This window comes from Neltuma alba, unplaced genomic scaffold (genome assembly GCF_004799145.2).
Source record: "Neltuma alba isolate B1F8T4 unplaced genomic scaffold, ASM479914v2 tig00000677_pilon, whole genome shotgun sequence".
NCBI classification, from domain to species: domain Eukaryota; kingdom Viridiplantae; phylum Streptophyta; class Magnoliopsida; order Fabales; family Fabaceae; genus Neltuma; species Neltuma alba.
The window spans coordinates 45,590-62,209 of NW_021632142.1; the positions used below are offsets into that span (position 1 = coordinate 45,590).

At 31.9% G+C, this 16,620-nt stretch overlaps 1 pseudogene; it reads right to left on the reverse strand.

The window, feature by feature from the left end:
• Positions 1 to 10,884: 10,884 nt before the first annotated feature.
• LOC114743989 (LEAF RUST 10 DISEASE-RESISTANCE LOCUS RECEPTOR-LIKE PROTEIN KINASE-like 2.1) lies at positions 10,885 to 16,127 on the reverse strand (annotated as a pseudogene).
• Between the last annotated feature and the right edge of the window lie 493 nt (positions 16,128 to 16,620).

The window sequence follows — 16,620 nt, forward strand, 5'->3', positions numbered from 1 at the left end:
GATGATTTGGTGTGAGTAACAATTCAAATGTGAAATGAAATATTTCTAATTGCAATAATTTCGTGTGTAAACTTTTTTTGAAAGAAAAATACAAACTTATGAATTTTCATTCTCTCTACCTCTAAAGTTGACTTGTAGAACTTGAGTTTTGGTTTTCATTTAAGGAGATATTTGGGAAGCTGTAAAAGTACTTCTCAAAAGTATTTTTTTCACAAATCGAAATAAGTTCCTCCACATATTTACTTCGTATACTGTAAAATTACTTTTAAAACTATAATTTCGTTTCTATCCAAATACCCCTAAGAAGGGAAGAACCTCTAGACTTGCAAAGTAAGTTAGAAAGGGATTGAAAAAAAAAAAACTTTAAAAGTTACTGTACTTTGGAGAAAACCTTCACACTAGACAACGACGTGGAAAACAACTCTCCCTAATTTTCCACGTGATATTGACAATTGATTGAAAATTCAACCGAATTAAATGAACACGTTAGAATTGTATAGCTAGTTGGATGATAAAGTCAAAAAAAATGATAGGAAGAAAATTAAAAGAAGAAGAAGAAAAAAAAAACGAAGGTGTAATTTTAATTCTTTTAACCACGATTTTTTAGTAGTGTAATTTTACTCCTAATCTTTTTTTTTTTGCATAATTTTACTCTTAATCTTTTTTTTGGTATAACTTTACTTCTCATCTTTAGGTGCACCAAAAAAATCAAGGATAAAATTATACCCCTAAAAAGATCATGGTTAAAATTATATCTGAAAAATAAAATCAGAATTAAAATTGCACCTTCATTTATGTAAGTTAAGACATTCCTCTCATATGTTTATCTTAAACTATGTAAAATTATTTTTAAAATTATGATTTAATTTTTATCTAAATACTCCGTAAATTTAGAAACCTATTTCCATTGGGATACGTATTCTACACGGAGTGCGGAAATTTTGACATAATTGTGTTCATCGCCCTCATCCAATATCATGACTTTTTTTATGGATTCCAATTTTATTTACATTTCTTGTTAAAGATCATGATTTTTTTTTTTTAAATTTCTAGCTTGACTCACAACTCTTATGAGCGTATTTAGAAGGGCAGAAAATTTTTGAAAAAATTACACTCAGATCCCACAAAAGACAATTAATTTATAAAAAATTTCTTAAAATCCCAAAATGATTCCTAAGTCCCCAAGGACTGTGTGTAATAAATTACAATTGTGAAATTACCTATTTACCTCTATTAATTTAAACCCAATTCAATTCATTTACAACCTTAACAGTGGCTGTTGACAACCCGAGAAGAAGTGGTTAACAACCTTAGCAATGCTCCTGGTATCCCACGGAGTGAGTTGTTAGGGATACTGCGAGGTTGTTAATCACTTCTCCTCGGGTTATCAACAGCCACCATTGAGGTTGTAAATGGATTGCTGCAATAAAAATTAATAGGGGTAAATAGGTAATTTCACAATTACAATTTATTATATATAGGTCTCTAGGGACTTAAGAATCATTTCCGGATTTTCAGAGATTTTTTGTGAATTAGTTATTTTTGCGGGACCTGTGTATAATTTTGCCAAAACTTTTCAACGAACTGTCACTATCATGTTGTCTATCTCATTTAATTTCTAACTTACTCTATTTTGTAGGCCTAGACGTCTCTTGTTTGAGGGTCGAGTATCCTACACACGACTTGGAAAGCTTGGCATATTATTTATATTCTCTTTGTTGTCCGGTATCATAAATTCTTGTGCCCCCAAGTTTTACGTAATATTATGGTCCCCTTGTAACTTATAATTATTGAGGTCACATCTTGGATGCCACAAGTTTTTAGTTTTCCACCAAAGTATACCTAGGTGATATAAAATATATATATAGTATTTTTTTCCAGCATACATAGTACATCATTATGAGCCTTGCGTTAGGAAGCCTGTGAGATTTATAAATTTAAGTGGATTTTCCTCTTAATATGTTAGTCTTTTAAGATTAAGCCTCATCACATGTATGAAAAAATATAATATATAATTATATAAAGCATATATTTATATGTGTGCTTTATATATATAATTTTTACTTTTGTTGAGAATAATCTGAAAGATTTGTAATGTAAGATTTCAAGTTCATTCCATAAATGAATCCTTTAATTATCCATGTGGCCGCTTATGTTTTCTGTTTGGCATGGTAATATTTTTCAGATCAGTGTCAAATTAGAGTAATTGATAAAATTATTGTCTGCGGTAAGATTTCTTTCTCTTTTCCTCTTCTTTAACTTTTCGCCATATGTTAGGAGTTTCGGATGATTTGAATCTTAGAATCATTTACCCAGAGGCTTCATCTTTTGAATTGAGTAATAATATAAATAGATACAACACAATTCGTATGACGTCGCATTATTTAAAAACTATAAATAGTGCCACTACTCATTTCTTTAAATTCAGTGTAATTAATGCTTAAGGTCTTACTCAAATAATCAAGTAGAAACTTATGCATAAAACACACAAGAGCATAATTCACACAAAGTTTTGGTGAGTTGGATTTGGAACTCACTAAGATCAGAGCATGCCTTTTGATTCATATATTTATGAATTGTCTTTGTCCGGTGTCATAAATTCTTGTGCCCCCAAATTTTGTGGGATCTGATGGCCCCTTTTTGACCTATTTTATGCTCTTTCCTTCCGAAATATGAAAATTAGCTAAGAAGTCAATTTTAACTCTAAATATAAGATTTTAATTTATTTTATTTTTTATATTTATTATTTTTAAATTAATTTATCTCACTTACAAATTAATATATATAATCTAATATTTCACTAAAAGTATTTTAGAGAAATCATCTTATATTTATTATATTTAACTAATTTATCTAGTTTTCTTAATGTATTCCATTTCCAAATTAACTACGGCGCCATCTTGTAGGCCACAAGCTTTCCGCCAAATGTTGCTATATAAATGTGGAAAACTAGAGACATTTATCTCCATTCGTCATTACTTAAAAAGAGTTGTAGGTTTTTCCATGCATTTTAATTTCAAGAGATATTATAATCCATTTCTAACATGACTTAAAATTATTGAAGTCTATTTTTTGTTGGGATGAGTATTGTGTGGGTAATATGGAAAACTTCGTGTGTTTCTTTCCACCGGTGCAAATGCTAATTATATTTTTTCAAATGTGAATGCACATTCCAGAAAACATGTGAATTGGAGACAATTATTTTCCATATCGCTGTCAAATGTGAATGCTTTTTCCAAAGTCCAATAACTTCTTAATTTCCATCTCTTTCTAGCTAAGGAGTATTTTGCACGTCTCTAGATGTTTTTCGATTGTGGCTGAAAATTCATTTGAGTTATTTTTTATTCTTTAACAAAAGATTACAAATTAAATGTAATTGTTCGAATTGAAGAAAACATTTTGTTTCACATTTGAATTGTCATTCACGCCAAGTTATCATCAGTGGTGTTGACTATTGATTTTGGCAAAGGACTTCCCTGTAGATTCTGAGAAACATGGGACCCGAAAATATTGTTTAGATTTTTTGGCTCATTTAATTTTAAGATCGGGCTTACAAAATAAATCATAAAAAAATGTTACTCCTCCTGTCCTATATATAATACCATTATACTAGTGTGTGTAAGGGTCTTATATTTAAAACCGGAGGAGTAATTTATACGTTTAATCTTCTAAATTTTGGCAAAAATTCAGTTAATCTCTCAAGTTTAAAAATGTAGTTTTTGTTCCTGTATGTTAACAAAATTAGTTTCATTTAACAGCGAATTCTACTCAACGAATTTAAATGATCACTCCAAATTTAAATGCTAGCAAAACGCGTTGCAATTTTTAATCTTTTAATATAATTATTTTTATAAATGATTAAATGTTTAATATTTTAGTATTTTTCATATTTGTCAAACATCTAATCATTCAAATGCTTAAATTTAAAGATATAAAAGTTTTAGGTTACAGAATTAAAATTTAAACCATAACTTGTCAACATTTAATTGCAAAGTCATCATTTAAATTTGTTAATAAAGCAAAACTAAATATTTAATTAAGAGAAAGAAACCCATAGGTACCAAATTAAAAATTAAAAAGAAGTATAGGTACATCCAATATGGTTTTTATTATTTTTTATTTTTATCCCTATTTAATATATACACATTTCAAAGAAATAATTATCTATACTATAATAAATGAAAGACAAAATAGTATATTCATACTAAAAATATAATGGGGTAGTTTATAAATAGGATCAAGAAAAACCTTCTATCTCTACTTTATAAATAGGATCAGAATAGCATATAACATCAGTTTTATTACGTCTTTAAAAAAAATTACAAACGAAATTGTTGGAAATGAAAGTATGTCATTTCACATTTGAATTGTTATTCACGCCAAATTGTCTGGGACGATGGTATAGACTTTGGCCAAGAATCTCCCCTTACATTCCAGAAAACATGTGAATTGGAGACAATTGTTTTCCATGTTGCTGTCAAATGTGAATGTTTCTTCCAAAGTCCATTAACTTCTCGACTTCCAGCTCTATCTAGCTTAGGAGTATTTTGCACGTCTAGATGTTTTTCAATCGAGGCTGAAAATTCGTTTGAGTTCCTTTTTTTCCCTTTAACAAAAGATTAAAAATTAAATGTAATTGTTCAAATTGATGAAAACACTTTGTTTCATATTTTAATTGCCAGTTATAAGGGACTAACTCTTTCCGTTATATCCAATCTTGTTAGTGTGTGGATATCGATTTTGAGCCTCATAAACTAAAACCTCACAGTTCATCTGTTTTGGACTGGTGTTATGCCCCAAACTCTACTTCTATTCTTCTTTTTTTTTTGGGACTAGAAATTTTGTGTCTATTAACTGTTTTAAAAACAAATAGGAATTGGGTTTAGTAGTTACAACATATTGAACTAATGTTTGAATTTTCATTGGAAGAGGTGCCTGTATTTGATATTCGATAATGTCTCAGCTCATCACAAAAATGTAATATATAAATTGTCAATAGCTTTTACGATAGTTGTTAATTCTTACATCTTAAATTGTTAATGACTGCTCTTTTAATTGTCAATACAAAATTTTTTTAAAAAAGAAGACAATTTGGCAATTAAACAAATGGAATATCTTGCAATGAGGTCCTTTGAGACTTGAGAATAATTTGATGATTTCAAGTTACCCTTTTGTATTTAATTCTCTTAGGTGGGAGCTAATTGCAATTTTTCCCAAAACTAAACATTCAGAAAAAAGGGATTTTTGCAGCTTCGGTCCATAGATTCGTCATTTGTGGACCTATCCATGAGCGTGGGCCTGAGAAACTAACACGTCGCAGTGCATGTGTTTTGGGCTGGTGTTATGCCCCAAACTCTACTTCTATATTTTCTTTTTTGGGACAAGAAGCTCTACTTCAATTGAATATTTTAAAGACCTTTTCTTTTTCCCTCAAATATACTATCACCAAGAGCAAAAAAAAAAGAAGAAAAAGAAAACCAGAAGAGATTAGACCTAATAGAAAGGATTATTCTCTCACAATATATATTGAACCAATGTTCAAATCTACGTTGGGGGAGATACCCATATTTAATACTGATAGCATCTCAAATAGGGTTACCTCTAATATAAAAATACCTATACGTTAAACAAAAAAAACCGGTATGGGGGAGGAATTCTCCACCGAGAACCACGGAAAGCATGTTGCAAATTGATTTTGTGATGGATTGTTCCATCGACGCCATGAACATGTGACAAAATTTACGGTTAATAACATTGGTCTTATGGACATAACCTAACTAAGTTACTGTGCCTATGGTAAGGGACTGAATTAAAAAGAGAATGAGCACAGACACCAATTCAAGGGACATGACCCTGTGTTCAAAAGCAACTATAACAGAGCGATTCGGTGACAGTATTTCTTGGCCCATTCAAAACAATGGTTATTTAAAATTTTGAAACGCATGAATTATTAGCTTCGCTTGTCAATTTGTATTTTATATAACATTATTATTGCCTTATTTTGGGTTTTTCCTTAATAATTTATCATGTTATTTTTCATGTTTAGTACTTCTCCGTAGAGCCGGTAATATGGGTTGGACCTGCGGGTCCAACCCGCCAACCCGCCAAAAATGGCGGGTTAGGGTTGGCCAAAAGCCAACCCGCCACTACCTTGAAAAACATAACCCACACCGCCATAACCCTAACCTGCAGCGGGTTGGCCCGCCAACCCGCGGGCCAACCTGCGGGTTAATCCACCTATTTTTTTTTTTAAAAAAATAGATAACAAAGGCAAAAGTAAAGTAAATTTTTACTTCAAACTTTATTGTTATTAGAAATAATTAGATAAAGAAGGTTATTCAGTATTGCTCATTGGTTTCATTAAAAAAAAAAGTGTGAACTTGTGTATTATCATGTTGGAAAATTGGACAATCATATACTATTTGTATTTTATTGTGTTGTAATTTTTATTTGGATATTTGTAATATTTTATATCATTTCTAGTATTTTTATTTTGTATTATATATAACTACTAACATTTAAAAAAAAAGAAAAATTTAAAAAAAGTAAGAAAAAAAAAATAAAAATTCTGGCGGGTTGGTGGGTTGGCCCGCCAATCCACCTTGGTGGGTTAGGGTTGGCAAAATGCCAACCCGCCAGAAAACGGGCCTTTTGAGCCCGCACCACATAACCCACAACCTGCCACGGGCTAACCCGCAACTCGCGGGTTGGCCCGTTTTACCAGCCCTACTTCTCCGATTCTAAATATAAAACCCTTTTTGTAGTGTAATTTATAATAGAAAAAGGGTTTTATAATTAGAACTTGAGGAATATAATGATACCGTCATATTCACAAGTATCTCTTTCAAGCTCATATATATAAGCTCACCATGTGACGTATCGTTGAAAAAATAATCACTAATCTAAATATTCATATCCAAGTTACAATTATTATAAATTGATTGATTCTATATATTTGAAATGGTCAAGATTTATATCGTTAGTTCATTCTGAGCTTTAACGCTATTGTGTATCTATTTGGAATAAGGGAAATAGAGGGAACAAGAGAAAGAGAAAATTTTTAATAAACTTAATTTAAAAAATTGGAAAGATGGGTTAAAAACTTTAAATTAATTTTGTTTGCTTTTTATCTTACATTTTTTTATCAAAATTTTTCTAATTCATTTCTGTAGCATGACATAAATGGAATAAAATAACTTAGGATGCCAAATAAAACTTAATTGTCCAAATGACTCCCTTTTCTAATGTAAAACCTCAGCTAAATTTTCTTTGAATTTACTACCTTCAGTCTTTAATATAAAATATCATTTGATTTTTCATTTTAATCCTAAATATAAGATCCTAATTTATTTTGTCTCTCATATTTATATATTTTTTCTAACGTAATTCTTGTAATAATATTAGTTCTAACCAATATAAAGATTAGCAAGGATATTTTAGAAAAAAAAACAACACATATTTATTACAAATAACTAATTTAATTAGTTTTTTTAATCTACTCAAACTATTCAACTAATTTTTATATTAAGGACTAAAGATAGTAACATAACATGAATCATCACATCATTATCATCAGCTGGACTACTATGAGAACATAAACAGATAGTGGATATTGTCAAGTCAAAGTCAAGTGTATCATCCAATATATCAGTCTCATTGGGATATAGAGAAGGTTTTGGAGGCATTTCAAGACTTTAGACCTCATATGCTTCTAGCATTTTTATTACTTTATTGGTTCTGAGATGCAGGGAGGACTTTCATCTCTTTTGTTCTTGGATTCCATGGGCTAGGCTTCTCTCCTTTTCTTTTTTCCTCCGCTGCTGTCCGCTACCCTCTTCTATTCTTTTTTTAATTTTCTTTCTTTCTCAACTCTCCAACAAACCTTGCCACATTGCATCTTCCTTCCTCTTTCTCCTTAACCGAAACACCCCATCTACGGTATACACGCACAACCGAACAAGGAGAGTTAGAATCGAATCATTCCTTTTCGATGGATCAAATCCAGAAATTCAGAGTATCAGAATATATATAAATAGTTTTCCAATACGGTACTTTTGTAATAAAGAAAAGATTCAGTATCTTTCTTATGAAAAAAATTCTAACAATTAATTTCAATTTTATCCCAATTTTCGTATCAATCAATATTAATATGTGTATCTATATATAATTTAATTTTTAGATATTTATTACTAGTCTATTTCACTATATTGTACCAAGTTTCAACCTTAATATTTTTTAGTGTTTATCTTTTCTATTTTATCCTCATATAAAAGGAAGATAATTCATCTCATTTGTTAGTGTTCTAAAGGCCATAACAAGCAACGTTTTTATTAGCATACTACAAAGGGAAGAGGGAAAAAAACTAGAATCCTAACAAATATCTATTATATAAAGATAAAATATAAAATATTATTTTTTTTAAAAATTAATATGCAAATTCCTCTAATTTCATCTGATTTTTAACAGTAAAAAAATGTTTACTGTTAAATTGATCAATTTATTATATGATTGAATGTGCTTGATAATATGTGTGTGTGTTCAGAGCTTTATACCATACTTTGGTTATATATATATATATATGTGTGTGCGCGCGCGCGCGCGCGCGCGTAATTTTCGTCGGCCGAAAGAAGAAGATCAGCGGATGATCTTATTTGAAATGAGATCATAACAGTAAAAAGTGAATCCGTCAAAAAAAATTTGGTGCACAAACATTGAAAGTTGGACTTTTTTTCTATGAACACCACTCTCTGTTTGGAAGAAAAACATTGCTTTGGGCTTTCAATGCCTTCAAACACTCCATATGTTGTACCTGTATAAATTTGGTGCAAAACCCACACACGTATAGCGCGCATGGACACGCACATATACAATAGAGTTGGTTTTAACAGAAGATGTTAATTTTTTCACAACGTGATGAATTAAGGTTCTATTCCTATTAGAAGAGGTATTTATACTTAGTACCTATCTATGTTTAGAAATATATGCATAAATATATGCTGTACTAAAAATATGCTTCTCATATATATTTACTCATTAATTAAGTTGAAAGGTTTAAATGGAATGATGTTGAGATAGGTTGGCAAAAAAAAATGTTGAGGTTGGCTTGGTGCATCTTTCCCTGGGTTCAATATATTTTGTTTTTCACTACAAAAGTTATGTTTTATGTGTGTTTAAATTAGCTTATTTTAAATATTTTTGCATGGTATGTGATAAATACTTGAGAAGAATTTTATCTCCTAAGATGTAAAACAGCAATTATGTTTAGTTAGATCAATGTCATTTTAAATCCTCTTTAAATAATATTTTTGTACCATTTTTGTAAAATTAAACTTACCACATCAGCATTTAATAATATTTTAATATTTAACAATAATTGTTTAATTCTTGCTTCCAATGTCATTTAATTTCTTTTTGATTGTACCAAAAATGATCAAAACGGCATTTTGTTTTTCCGATGCAGAAATGTCAAACATTAATGACTGAACGCGAGGAAAATCAAACGGTTTGTCGTTTATGGAAACACGGGAAGGCGGAGCGCGAAAGTTTTGCATTAACTGCACCTCCCAAAGATGATAGAATGTCCTGGAATAGCCAAGTTCCTCTGTTTCCTTTACTTATCTGCATCTCGCTTCTCAATAGGTTATAGCAGTGCAAATGTAGAATGTGATAGTCGAAGTCTCAGTGGAACCGCCGAAACAGAGCCCAAGAAAATTTTGAGCTCTAAAACTGAAATCCGAATGAAATTGTTCAGTTGCTAGCAATTTCACCGAAAGATTTTGGTATCAGAATGATGCGAATGCATTCTACTCAATTATCTTCTCCGTGGTGCTTATATCTTACCTGAATTGCTTCAAATCTCTCGTGTTCTGCAAGTATTTGATGGTAACTGCGAGTTCCTCATTTGTCGTCATTCTCTCTCACGCCTTCACTCTGCGAACAACAGGTACCTCCTTAGAATCATTGATTAGAAATTTAATCATTTGCTTTATTAGCTGATTTGGATAGAAATATAATGAATTCAGAGTAACTGTAAATAATTTTAATGCGCTAATTGAATAACTGAGTGAGACCACAGGATTTCAAACATTTGAACACTTCGAGGCTCTATTGATGTTCCCCCCCCCCAAGTACTTACAATGCATTTATTCGGGTTTAATTCTCGTGGAAAGTATTTTTATATTAAATGAAGAGTTTCAGAACAAATTCCCAATATGATAATATGTTGATTCATTTTATTTTATGCTAGCGTCAATATGAAGTTTTGTTCTAGTGTCACCTGCGTTCATAAAGCTATCTTGAACGGAAGACTTTATATGGGGTAAGGAAGTCAATAATGCTATAGGATCAATACTTTCAGTTTTTTTTTTTTTAAAATTCGCGGACTACTTACAGCACTTATGTACCATGTTATATAACTGTCTATTAAGAGTCAATAAAAAGAAAAGGGAAGAAAACAAAAGAAAGAAAAACTATCCATTGAGAAAGTCATTTACAATAATGTTAGTCTTGAGAATGTATGGCATACAAGTCATGCATCCCGATAGTGTCACATATAATAATGGGAAAATGGGAAAAAAGACCGCAAAAATAGAAAAATTGCACAAAGGGACTATTTTGTAAAAATTGTTATCAAAACTCATATTATTGTTTTCAAATGTATAAAAAATTATAAATAGGTCAGAAATGAATTTGTGCTTAAATTAAAGATCTAGAAGTATTTTTCCAATGACATATTACAAAAGAGATTATGAGCGTGGAAGAGATCTTTGTACATATTACATCATTAGTAAACATGAAAACCATATACAAATATATATCACTATTGTTAAAAAGTATAACCTGTAAGCTCCCATCACTTGCATGTTCACTAGACTACTCACAGAATGATATATGAGATAGTAGATTATGAGCTTGAAAGAGAGTATTAGGCTTTGTCAATACCATAACATCATTATTAAACAATGAAACTAAATCATTAAAAGCAAAATCTACATTGGGGCACATCATAACTTAGTAGTGTTATCAAATACAAAGTGATATGCTAAATTTAAATGTTACCAAATTAATTAACCTCAATTTTCATTTGCAAAGTATCATTTTCCATCAATTGTACCCTCAGCTTGATTGCTTTGAGAATGTATAGAGATAGTCGATGTTGCCTAGCTAGAGAAGGATCTACTATCCACCAAAACTTCTTCATTAGGATATAAAGAAGGTTTCGGGGGAATTTCAAGACTTTCAACATCATCTGCTTCTAGCATCTCTATTACTCCCTTCATTGAAGGGCGATCTGCAGGCTTTAGTTGTATACACCATAGTGCCACAATGAACATTCTCTTCACCAAATTCTTTTCCTCTTCTACCAAGTCTTCCATTTCTATGTCTTTGTCTTCATTAAATTGGTCATAAATCCACAAGGGAAAGTAAAGTTGGCTTGAATGTTCAACGTGTGGATTCAAATTCCTTCTCTGACTAGCCATTTCCATCAAAAGCATTCCAAAGCTATAAACATCAGCCTTATATGACACTCCTCCAATATTCTTATAGAATAATTCTGGAGCCATGTATCCTATGGTCCCTCTTGCTGCAGTCAAAGTGACAATACTATAATCAAAGGAATATAACCTTGCCAGTCCAAAATCTGAAATCTTTGGATTGAAATTGTCATCAAGGAGAATGTTGTGGGGCTTGATATCAAAGTGCAATATTTGCATGTCACAGCCGTGATGAAGGTATGCAATTCCATGAGTTATTCCTAAAGATATCTCATACATTTGGCAATAACTCAGAGAGATATTTCTTTCTTTAGAAAAAATCTATTTATCTAATGATCCATTGGGCATAAACTCATAGACAAGAGCACGCTTTGTTCCTTCCACACAAAACCCAACAAGATTTACCACATTAGCATGGTGAATCCTCCCAATAGTAGCCACTTCGCTGATAAATTCTTGGCCATTAGCTTTGGATTTACCCAACATTTTGATACCAACATCATATCCACTCCTTAACTTCCCTTTGTATACAGTGCCGAATCCTCCTTCACCCAACTTTTTGTTGAAACCTTTTGTCACTGTCAACAAATCCTTGTAGGAGTACCTTATTGGAATGATGTTATGAAATCGTATGATGTCTTCGATGTCTTCATCCGTTAATAATTTCCATCTTCTGCATGTATATTCCAACAACACAATCAGGAATATGATGCCCAGTAAAAATCTGACTGCGATTGTAGGCAAAACAGCTTTTCCAGTCACTATTCCTAATTTTCTTGCAATCATTGTTGATTGGCTAGTATTGTAGTCATTATGGTAATCATAAGTTAAATTCGTCCCCACTATCTCTTTCAGTCCTGCAAATGTTTATTTTCATAAGGGTCATAAAACTGGCGAGTCAGAAGAATACGACTAATTGGGAAAAAATTGAAAGTTTTGTGGGAAAGAAATCCCCTAACGTCATATTTCTACTAAAGCACAAACAAGATCTTCCTTTATATTCCTCAAGAAAAGTTTTACAAAATCGAAACAATCTCTGTCCTATAATAGTTATAATTTACTCATAAATCTAAGATATGTAATTTTAAAATTCACGTGGGGTTGAGTATACGTTGTTTAATTCCAAATTGCTACTTCTTTCTGTCTTAAATGTGGGAGATAGATAATTAATTTGTATATATTAAGAATATTAATTTAATTAGTTATTTATAAAAAATGTATGTTGGGTCAAAAACTAGCTTTTAATAAAAAGTCTCTTTAACATGTCACTTACGAAAAATATTATAAATTTGGTCGACAGAATAAATTGAGATTTAAAAGCAAAACGAATACCGTTGATAGCTCATACATCTAGAATAGGAAGAAGTGTAAACCCAAATAACCAAATTGAGCACTCCCACAACAGGACCAAACATTTACCAATGAAACCCAAAAGAAAATCCCAAAGTTTGAGCCTGTGGATTGGGCTTAATTGTCGTTAATTATTTCCCCTTGGCCCAACAAAAGCATACCTAATTTAAAATTTTGCGTGTAACGAATATCCTTTTTTTAACCCCTCATTTTGAGGGTACTTGGAGAAAATGTTGATATTTCCCATTATTGTTCCTAGTTAATATGATCAATTTGAGGCTCATTGAAAGGGCATTGTTAAGGCTTCCACAAGAGGAATGAGAACATTAAGATGCGCATTAGGTAATATCAATTCGCTCATATGCACGCTGCAAATGCACGCGCGCACACTAACGCGATAACACTAACACTATATGTTCATGGGAGATTTTAGGGATTTAATTGTAGTATAGCTTTGTGGGTTAATTAGACTCATTAATACCTAATGGAGTGGTTGATCTGGTTCAATTATAAAGACAAGGATGCCTAAATCACTCACTTCTTAAGGATTGATTATCATCTTGTGTTCGTTCATTACCATTTTCACTCTAAAAATCAACTTGATATAGCTAGTAGTCTTAGCAATCATTTTAGTTTCCATGCATTTGGCTAAACCAAACCACCATTGTTATTATTATAACTTGTTATGTTGCTGCCCTTAAGCAATTTAGGCTTAATTAGATTAAACTCCACAAAGTGAAATCAACCTAAGCCTCCTCTACGCTGTGGAGAATATTTTAGTTTAATTTGGTATATAATCACAGTGCATTTCAAAATCAACCAAATATAGATGCTAGAATTGAAAAAAAAAAAAACAGAATAAACGCTAAATCAATTGCTGCTCTTGGTGAACTTATTAAGACTAAAAATATCTAGCATATATAATTGCATTCAACAAATTATTTAACTTGAAATAAACACCAGCAGGTTAAAAAAGTCACGAGCATGACAAAGAAGATTTCCGGGGGGGGGAAAAAAAAAAGTGGGTGTGGGAGAAATAGGGAAAAGGCATGGCGCGAATCATAAAAAGTTACCTGTTGCAATTCCATCGAGAAAGTCTGTAAGAAATTTCACAAAAGTCAACCACGTTAAGGACGCGCATGATACAAAATATTCTTCAAATCATTGAAATTACAAGACTTTTTGAGTCAAAAAATATGATAAATATCCTGTTATGCAAAATAACAAGATGGAGAAAAATTAAAATAATATTAATTTAATAAATGAAAATAACCTCTTTGTTTTTTTAATTAAGCATAGATATTTTGCTACTGGAGGCTTGTTTAATTATTGACACTACTAAATGGGCATGTGTATACATTTTTCAACAGGAATTTAAAATTTAGTTTACTATATTATAAGATATTAACCTATTCTACTAGATATAACTCTTGCAAATAATGCAAATAACACTTATGTCATTGAATAAAAAAGGAAATATGATATGTCTTGATCTTTCTGTATGATAAATAAAAAATATTTTTAAGAGACTCCTGTATTTGTAAGAAAAATATTTAATAAAATAATTTTATTTAAAATTAAATTCTGTAAATCATGTATAGAATAATTTGTAGATGGAGAAAAAAGGGTTATGTTTGTAGAAATGTCAAAATCGAATGTTACCTTTGTATCAACAAAAAAAAAAAAAAAGAGGGAAAAAAGATCGAATGTTTGTTACCTTCAGCAGCTATAAGCGACTCTGGCACCCCTGCATCACCGACCCAATAATTAACTCAGCCAGGTGGATAAAAACAGGTGCTTACCGGCAAAAAAAAAAAAAGCGTAAAAAAAAAAAGGGAATGTTACAATAAAATTCTAAGAGAATTAAATACAAAAAAGCCTCTTAAAATCTAAATTCCAAAGGACTTTAGTTTAATTATCAAATTGTATTTATTTTTTTAAAGTAAGCATTGATAACTGAAAAAACAATCATTAACAACTTAAGGTGTAATGATTAACAACTATCACGGTATGTATTAACAACATATTTTCTCAACACATCACAAAAATATAATGTACAAATTGTTAATATTTGTCACGATGGTTGTGAATTCTTATATCTTAAGTTGTTAGCTATTGTACTTTCAGTTGTCAATACATATTTAAAAAAAAAAAAGGACAATTTGATAGTTAAATACATGGAATCTCTTACAATGAAATATATTAGGATTTCAAAATAATTTGATAATTTTAAAAGATTATTTTTATATTTAATTTTTTAGGTGGGAAGTTATTATAAGTTTCCCAAAAAATAGTATCTGAACATCTAAATTAACTCTAACTTCAGGCGATGCAGGGGATGAATTCTTCATGCCACCAAAAATGAGGTTCCGTTTGAGAGCTAACAGTCATATCGAAAGGAGGGCTGAATAATCTGATTGAAATAGGAATCGGATACTTACGGCAATCGGATTTTGTTCCGAGTGGGGTGACGCAGGTTCGTATCAAATATGAAAGCTGAAATCCAAAGGAAATCAGTGTGTGAATATCAGCATGGGACTTTATTCCACCAGGCACCAATGATTCCCAATCTGAGTCTATGAGGGCCACCGATTTCAGACGACACTGAGGTTTAAACTGATCGGCCAGCAAGTCTCCAGCTACAGCGTAAACATGGTCTCCTCCTTTGGAACCCCAATTCAAACAGGGAGCCGTATCCACATAAGCTGCGTCGTCCCTCGCTGGATCGCTGCAGTTCAGGTATCCCACCTGCCTGGTTAATCTGTCGCCGTTTAGAGTACTAGTTTTATAGGGACTTTCATAATTCAGACTGCTGAAATTTTGTTGGGATAAATATAGGGGGAGGGAGGAGCAATCACTCTCCTGAATGCCAGCATCTACGAGTCGGATTGTGTAGTTGCTGCAGTTTATTCCCAGCACTTTGTATGTTCCTGAGTTCAGATGAAGGAGAGTGACGTTATTTTCACAGGCGAGCTCGTAGTTGGGGTCGCCGCAGAGGGGCGAGTCATTTGGTAGTCGGAATGGAGATGAGATATCTGTGATAATGCCGCAACGAGAAGTACATGATTTGCTGTTGGGGAGTTGAGAACTCAGAGCTGCGTCCATTAGAAGCAGAGAGAGCCAGAACACTGAACACCAACACCATAACCCTTTCCCTGTTCCCAGTGCTGCAGCGCTTATGAATGCTTCCATCGGCGCCTTTTCTTCTCACCTCCATCCCATCCTTCTTATTTATATGGCTCAGCTTCCCTGCTCTTTTGCCTCACCGAATTTTGCCCCTTTGAATTTCTATCTATATAAAATAAAAATATTTTTATCTGCCATTACTTAAACGTTTGATTGTTAAAAATTCTAAAAAAAATCTGGTTCATTTATTTGTAATTTTTTAAGAAATATATGATGAAAAATTTAAAAAAATATGGGTCAACCCAAAGTTGTTAAGCACGCGCCACCTCAAACAATTCATATAGTCCCGCAATCATCTTCTACATGTTGCATCCCCTTGCTTTTATTTCATTCCAAGTTTCAGATTGACAAAAAAAAAAAAAAAAAAATCCTTTTGCTATGGCAGATTTATGTCGCTGGCGATAAGCCTGCAGGTTTGGGTGTTCCTTCTCAAACGAGGGAATGGCCAGAGTTACCTCGTCCATTCCGTCGCTATTATCATGACGGCAAATTCATGGTAAAGTTTCCGTCTATTCCTGCTCTTCAAGGAGTCAATCTTTTCGTTCGTGAAACAGGTGACAATGAAACCCACGTCTTAGACACAGGTGAT